We start from the raw sequence: 8,233 nt of genomic DNA, 5'->3' as shown, positions 1-8,233 counted from the left end.
TGAGGATGAGTGAGAGTGAGGGTGAGTGAGGGGTTGAGGGTGAGGGGTTGAGGGTGAGTGAGGGTGAGGGGTTGAGGGTGAGTGAGGGTGAGGGTGAGTGAGGGTGAGGGTGAGTGAGGGTGAGGGTGAGTGAGGGTGAGGGTGAGTGAGGGGTTGAGGGTGAGGGGTTGAGGGTGAGGGGTTGAGGGTGAGTGAGGGTGAGGGTGAGTGAGGGTGAGGGGTTGAGGGTGAGTGAGGGTGAGTGAGGGTGAGTGAGGGTGAGGGGTTGAGGGTGAGTGAGGATGAGTGAGAGTGAGGGTGAGTGAGGGGTTGAGGGTGAGTGAGGGGTTGAGGGTGAGTGATGGTCAGGGTGAGTGAGGGTGAGGGTGGGTGAGGGGTTGAGGGTGAGTGAGGGTGAGTGAGGGTGAGTTTGAGGGGTTGAGGGTGAGGGTGGGTGAGGGTGAGGGGTTGAGGGTGAGTGAGGGTGAGGGTGAGTGAGGGTGAGGGGTTGAGGGTGAGGGGTTGAGGGTGAGTGAGGGTGAGGGGTTGAGGGTTAGTGAGGGTGAGGGGTTGAGGGGGAGGGGTTGAGGGTGAGTGAGGGTGAGGGGTTGAGGGTGAGTGAGGGTGAGGGCGAGTGAGGGTGAGGGGTTGAGGGTGAGGGGTTGAGGGTGAGGGTGAGGGGTTGAGGGTGAGTGAGTGAGGGTGAGTGAGGGTGAGTGAGGGTGAGTGAGGGTGAGGGGTTGAGGGGGAGGGGTTGAGGGTGAGTGATTCACGACAAGGTGCAACTTCAAGTTTGGGGAGCATTCACCTATCCTCTGTCAAGTTTTGAGCAAAATTAGCACCCGGGAGCACCCCCCAAAATAGTAAGTTCGCAAACTTTGTGCTCTGTTTATGTATCTTACTGGAGGGATGGTTGGTGAGACTGGCGTTTTTGCGTTCCTTTTTTTGTGGGAGTTTAGTCCAAAGATCAGGAATAAGTCACTGTAAGAAAATGTGGATTTTTTCTTAGAATTTTCATATAGTGCGAACTCGACCTGAAGGGTCATAACACACCGCACGTTGAATTGCATCGGCCTTGGCTAATTTAAATTATGGTTGTGGGGCAAAATGATCATGATGGGCTCCGCTGCCTCAGCTCAGAGACGGACGCCTGTTTTCTTTTTCTCGGCGGCAGTGCGTAAACTGAATTCACTTATCTCGACATTTCTTTGATTTAGAACAGCATTCTTTGACAGGACAGCTCAGAAGTGGTGAACACTATTCGCCTCTTATTGGTTCTGAGCTGGGCTAACTAAGATAATGCACTTACACTCGGAGAAATAGTGCGTACAAACTCTGGGGGGGGGTCGCCTGCAGACACGGGGGGGGTCGCCTGCAGACACAGGCCCCTGGTCCTGGTGTCAGAGAGGGTTTAAGCACAGCGCCTCGGGCTTCTCACCGCGCCCATTAGTGTGCGCATATTGGGCGTGAAAGAGCAGAGCGAATATTCTCTGCTGCGTCACTCATGGCTTCGCAGAAGAACCAGCCATAAGGAGTCACCTTGGTGTGTAATTTTGGAATAGTGTTGAAATTAAAACACCCAGCAAGTAAATGAGAAATAAGCTGTAACAAGGGCATCTCTCAAATATATCAACAATCACAGCCAGCTTTTGCTCTCTGTGGGAGTCATCAGTTGAACGCACTAAAATGACTGAGTCACGTCGAAGCTATAATTTTCTGTGCTGTTGTTTAAAACCATTGAAGCTAAAATTCATACTGCTGAATGACGTTTGCACACCCACGTCTTTTGCTGCGTTGGTGGTATGTATTCTGTTTCTATGTTGATTGCTTGTGACAGCTTTTTTTTTTTTACCACAAAAAAAGCGAAAGAGAAAGCAGGGTAACCTGACCCAGGAGGGGGGAGGGGGGAGGGGGGAGGAGTAATGCGACATGGCGGGGAGGGGGCGGAGCGGGGGAGAGGGTGTGTGTGTTGTTAGGAGGGCATTGCTGTGGGGAGGGGGGAGGAGAAATGCGACATGGCGGGGAGGGGGCGGAGCGGGGGAGAGGGTGTTAAGCAGCAGGGTACAGACGGGAGGGGAGGAGAGTAGGAGGAGGAGTAGGGGAGGCACGGCCTAGCGGCCGTGCAATCAAGAAGTGAGGGGGCGGGAGAGTAGGCAAGGCAGGCGGCTGGGGCCATGTGCACGCGCTTTTAAGCTCAATGCGCATGCGCATTGAGCTTAAAAGTCACGGGCACAGCAAGGAATCGCCACGATTCCTTGCAAGTTGGGTAAAGAGTGGATAAGTCCCAATACTCTCGCTTGCTCGATGCGCATGCGCATCGACAGGCGAGACCTAAAAATTAAATGGTGGACATCAGCAGGTAAATGGTAGGATGAAAGGATGAATGGATAGATCTGTGGAAGAGACAAGAGATATCTTCTAAGGAGGGTGATGATGATTTGCTTCATTTGCTTGGTGCTATAAGAGTTTTGGTGCGACGTGGGGGTATTTTCAGTTTCTTCCTACTCATGTGCTGAAAAATAAATGGTTTTGTGCCAAACAACAGCAATCTATCTTGATTGAATGCCATTGAAACAAGCATTGACAAACTCAGTAGGCTCGGCCTTGGCAAGCGCCTTGGGTGGTTCGGGCTCGCTCGCGTTACCGTGTCCCGAAATTTTATTTTCCAGAATGGCGTGTCACCAACATGAAAAGTTTGGAAAGCAGTGCACTAGACTTTGGTCACCCGTCCTTAGTGAGGGGAAGACCGAGGTTGAGCCTGGATGCATCTTCCACGCCAGACAGCTCGGTGCATTGAGGCGCGTGGTTGGGCCCCCGGAGAGGGTAGACCAGGGGGCACTGGTGGTCAGTCAGGTGGGCCTCTCGAGGTACTCCTGTTGATGGACTGCACCCATCGAGCCTACAAAATGAAGTAAGTATGCCTAAGCGCTTTACTGTCCGTGCGATGCTATTAACAGTTGAAAGCTTCTGCTGTATTCGGATATATTGCCTATTGTGTCATTACACAGGGCCTCTGACTCTGCAGCATGCATACCCTCACTTAGCAAGCTACTTCAGCATGCAGCGGAGGTGCGAGTCCCGGTGGTCATTGTCGTTTGCAATGAACGTTTGCTATTCCTGCTTGAATTAACATTTTAGAGCTAAGTGGTATCCGTAAAAGCTGTGCTACCTCCAATAAAATATACTTACTTAATCGGATGTCTGTTGAGGGAGAAAAGGTGCACGAGAGACTGCAATATGTTCATTGTCAGGTATGAATGTTTCACCCAGGCTTGGAATTTTCTTTGCATTGTAATGTTTGTTGTTATTAATCGTACCAAAATGCACACAAAAAACAGACCAAGTCGAGACACAGTGAATAAGTATAAAACACTTTACCGCCACCCCATTACAAGGGCACTAGTTTAGTGCCCTTCCAATTCTAGTACTTTGCAGATGTTTTAAGATCTTCTAGAGTGTCTTGTTGCTCAAATGGGTGTAATTTCTGACATTTATATGTTTTCCTCGTCTTCATTGCTTAATTTTGCTCGATTTTGCTCGTGAGAAAGTGTCACTCATAGTCGCTGCATTGTCACTCATAATTGAACTGAAATTATGAAAATGTCACACATTGCAATCTGAAAACTTGGCAGCTATGTAGATGCCTCGCCATCACGTAAGAACCTGAAAGATTTATCGAGATGGTTTAGCGCAGGGTGCCAGGGAGTAACAGGGGGGGCAGTAGATACAAGCATACAGCGAGTTGCGTGAGACGAATACTGAGGAGGGAAGAGAGAAGTCACCAAAAGAGGTGTAAGGAGGACATGTGTACACAGAGAAAGAAAAAGAGTTGAGAAAGAGTGGAGAAAGTAAAAGAATTGCAAGGAAGAGAACCCAGAGCGGTAACGCGTTTTTGTATCGGCACCTGTGCTCTTTCGGTGCCGACCTCTCCTATTTATGGGACGCTTCCCGAAACCGGCGTGAGGCTCCCGAAGGTGGGCCCTTACCTCCAATCGGCAAACAGAAGAACTCAAACATCCGAATCCCGTTCCTTCGACTCCGATGCTAACTAGCTTCAACAAATACTCGAAAAGTATTAGATGCCATTAGAAAGCGGGTTTGAAACTGTTTGAAAAGGCTAATGAGAGGTGCTAGAGCTGTATTCTACAGAAAGCACTGCAATTGGTTAAAAAATATGTCCCGCCCAGAAAAGAACGGTGCTGACCCGGAAGACTTTGCTCCGTTGCTCCGGAAGGCATGGTTCAGCCGCTTGTATGCCAAACATATTGAACTGTGAGAGCCTAGTTACTAGAGCCGGTGACCTAAGAGTACAGCGGCTAGATCGTTGCGAAATATAGTGCTTGGCAGGAAGCTCCGTGTACTGGGTGAAAGCGATAACAAGACGGAGGGAAGAGAGGGGAGGGGGAGGAGAAATGCGACACGGCGGGAAGGGGAGGGGGCGGAGCGGGTAAAATAACAAACAAGACGGAGGGAAGAGAGGGGAGGGGGAGGAGAAATGCGACACGGCGGGAAGGGGAGGGGGCGGAGCGGGTAAACCAAGACGGACGTGCACGCGCTTTTAAGCTCAATGCGCATGCGCATTGAGCTTAAAAGTCACGGGCACTGCAAGGAATCGCCACGATTCCTTGCAAGTTGGGGAAAGAGTGGATAAGTCCCAATACTCTCGCTTGCTCGATGCGCATGCGCATCGACAGGCGAGACCTAAAACTGTGTTGACTGTATTGCAAGCTCAGAAGGGAGCACTTGGGAATGGGCATGATAAGATACCAATGAATTTCCTAGTTCGGAGGCGGAATGAAATTGAACTTTTAGTAAAATGCTGAACATCGGACGATGGTGTTACATATATTTTCCAAATCATTTGGGTAAGGTAACAATCACCCCATGGATAGACCATAGACTTTGACCATTGGAAAACATGCAAACTGCACAAAAGAAACTTTTGTGGGAAGGTGCTAAGAATAATTGGAAGTATAACTGTCTGGTGTGATAAGGACTGCCCTGGCTATCTTTCAAAAATTTCCTATATGCCTGTCATGCTGTCGGACTGAACTCTGATTTCTCTGAGTAGAAGTCTCCTATTTGTTGCACTTTGTCACCCGGTGAAGTCGAGTAGGCAAAACCGTTCGGCTGAAGGGTTGAATGACTCCGGCTATTGGACACTGTGCTCTAGCGTCACTCTTGGGCTCATTTTGAGATCCCCGGTCCTGATAATCTGTAACCGATTCTTTGGTTTGCATGATTCATGTTTGTATTCTGAAATTTGCGTTATGCTCTCTCTTTCTCTCTCTCTCTCCTTCTCACCAGGCATGGGTTTGAAATGTATTTGGCTCTGAACTGTGATGTATTGTGATTTACCTGTACTAAACTGATAACTGATATTAAATGATTCTAAATGTATTTTTGTGCCTTGACCATTCAACTTGAAGCTTAGATAAAGATTTGCTTGTTATAAACATTCATGCGTATGTCACTTATTAATGCCTAGTCATTGAATATGTTATGTTGATTATGTTTGTTTGGAAGGCACTTCTTCATTCCAGGTCCTCATGAGGAAGTGACTATTCATCTCTCATTATCCAAGTCCCTATTAGCTCAATTAAAAGATCTATCAGAGGACCCTGATGGATGTGAATTAGACTGAAGTTGGTGGTGATGTATTTATATGGGCCAAAGTTTGTGATATTATAGATTAGTGGTAGCTGAGATGAGTATGATGTTGTTGTCAGTAAATAAGTAGTGGGGAAAGAAAATCCTGCTTCCGCTGCATCAACGGCTATGGAGTATGCATCGCCAACATTACAGTCTGCCGCTGTCCAGTTGGAACACACTCTGTCAACGGCAGTCAGCAGTTCAGGCTGCATGCATCAAAATACTTGGTCTTCTTGGCACATGCAAGACTTACAACTTAGTGTTTTTTTCAATGAAGGACGGGAGGAGCAGGAAGGAGAGCGGCCAGGCAGGCGAGGCGACAGAAACTCATAAGTGCCTTCTTTTTTCATTTTTCAATAATTTGGGAGGGGGAGGGAGCGGAGCGAAGCGTATCTCCACTGAGTTTTTTTTTCAAACTCTGTAGAGCTACGGGTAGAGGCACTGCGCCAGCTCTTCCCACCTTTACTTTGTTACCCCAGTTATTGCCCACTACTTTATCTAAGAGAAGAAGATGGTGGAGGGAAAGTATTAATTTTTGGTTATACTAAATTATTGGTATTTGCTTCTAAGTGTACACCTAGGTATTTTTTTTATAGCTATTTAAGTTAATGTTTAGGAATTGTTTTTTTGGTAAAAATATATTGTAACATTTTTTACTTTAATTCTTTTCTTCCGTTACATAAAATATATAATATGCTAGAAAGATAATATTTTATAAAACTGCAATATTGTTTTATATAAAATAATTAACATATTGGGCAGGTAGCTCATTCAGCGCACTAGTGTTTGGCTCCTCGGGGCCTTTAAAACAAGGATGCCAATGCACACGTGCGCAGCGGGCGCGCCAATGACGCTCCAAAGGCAAGCCCGTCTGCGCCAGACCAGGCCCAGGGGCCAGTCCTCCTGCACGAACTACCTCCTACTCCTCGGAGGAATTAAGAAGCTTACATCAGGTAGACCTTTCGCTCAGCCCTGCCACGCACGCACGCTTTAAGCGGTTAGGTATTTTTCAAAAGCAGAATACACGTCAAGGGCTTCCACCTACTGTCCTCGTCAAAGTCAGAGGCCTACCCTCGCGCAGGTCAAAAACTCCACGTTACGTATCTTCTATCTCAATACTTGCTCCCTCGTTAAACATCAACTAGATATCTTTCTCCTTCTTCTATCGGAGAAGCCAGATATCTTTTTGATTACCGAGACATGGCTGAACTCAGACTCCACCCCTAATATCCTGGCAGCCCTCCCTGAAACATATTAAATCTTACATGTCGACTGGGGCCCAGGAAAAGCTGGAGACATCTTCACCTCCATGTCCCCCTTAAACCTCCCTGTAGCAGACAATATGATTATTAAACTTGACTCCAATGCAGGTCCATTATTCTGCGTCCTCATATACAGACCCCCTCAGCATATGCCACTATTTCCTCTATCACTTAGTGACCAGCTGGCATCACTGGTCACCGAATATGCAAAAATAATTTTACTTGGCGACCTCAATTACTGGTGCAACGATGAATCTGGCGGTCCCCACACTACTGAATTAATGGAACTCCTCTCTAATCTTAATTTTAGTCACCATATCTCTTCCGCTACACATGTCAAAGGCCATATTTTGGACCAGGTATGGACTACTAATCTTACAGTTTCCACTCCCACAATTTCACCTTGTATTTGGTCCCACCATCAGTTAATCAATTTCACTCTCTCCATTCCTACCTGTAGCAAGCCCCTGGCATTTGAGGGGGTCTTATCAGGAATGGAATACCCTTGATAAACAGGCCTTTTTGGATAGCCTAGCCAGCTCCACCCCTGCAGACAATCTGGATGTAGATATGGCCGAAGCCAATATCTCCGCTTGGCTACTAGCGGCTAGCAACAAACATGCACCACTCAAAAAACTCAAAATCGCACGCCGCTCTGAAGCCCAGAAATGGTTCTCTCCTGATCTTAGAGCTCATAAATTAGAAATCCGCCAAAAAGAGAGAAAATGGAGACAGGCTTATGCCCCTGATGCCAAACTTATGTATCTGGCTGACCGTACTGACTATAAAAAAGCCATTGTTCAGCTAAAGCTGCCTATTTCTCTGAAAAAATCGAGAAATCAAATAATAAATCAAAAGATATCTTTGCCATAGTAAACGAGCTATCCAATACCGAGAGAATCCTCCCCAAACCCGCGGCTATCCAAAATCTGTGCGACTCCCTTAACAAATATTTCTTGGAAAAGATTGCTACTATCAAAGCTAGCATCCCTATCCTCGGCCTTAATATGGATCCCCCGACCATGATATTCAACTCTCACACCCTTGACCATTTTCCATTCATAGACTCACTTTATCTACAGGCCCTATTGGCTAGGGTAAATTCCGGCTCACCTAGGGACTGCTGTCCCCCGCACATTTTAAAAGACACCTTCTTGGTCCTCTCGCCCCCCATCTTGACCTTCCTTAATGAATCTTTGTCTCAGGGCATGGTCCCCAAAGCCTTTAAGGAGACAGTTGTTGTTCCCCTCCTGAAAAAACCGGGAGCGGATCCTTTAAACCCCTCCAGCTACAGGCCTATCTCTCGGCTCCCTTATCTGGCTAAGGTCCTGGAGGCGCAC

This window comes from Lissotriton vulgaris, chromosome 2_1 (genome assembly GCF_964263255.1).
Source record: "Lissotriton vulgaris chromosome 2_1, aLisVul1.2, whole genome shotgun sequence".
Lineage (NCBI taxonomy): Eukaryota > Metazoa > Chordata > Amphibia > Caudata > Salamandridae > Lissotriton > Lissotriton vulgaris.
The sequence above is the reverse complement of the archived record's forward strand: the minus strand, read 5'-3'. Positions refer to the sequence as shown.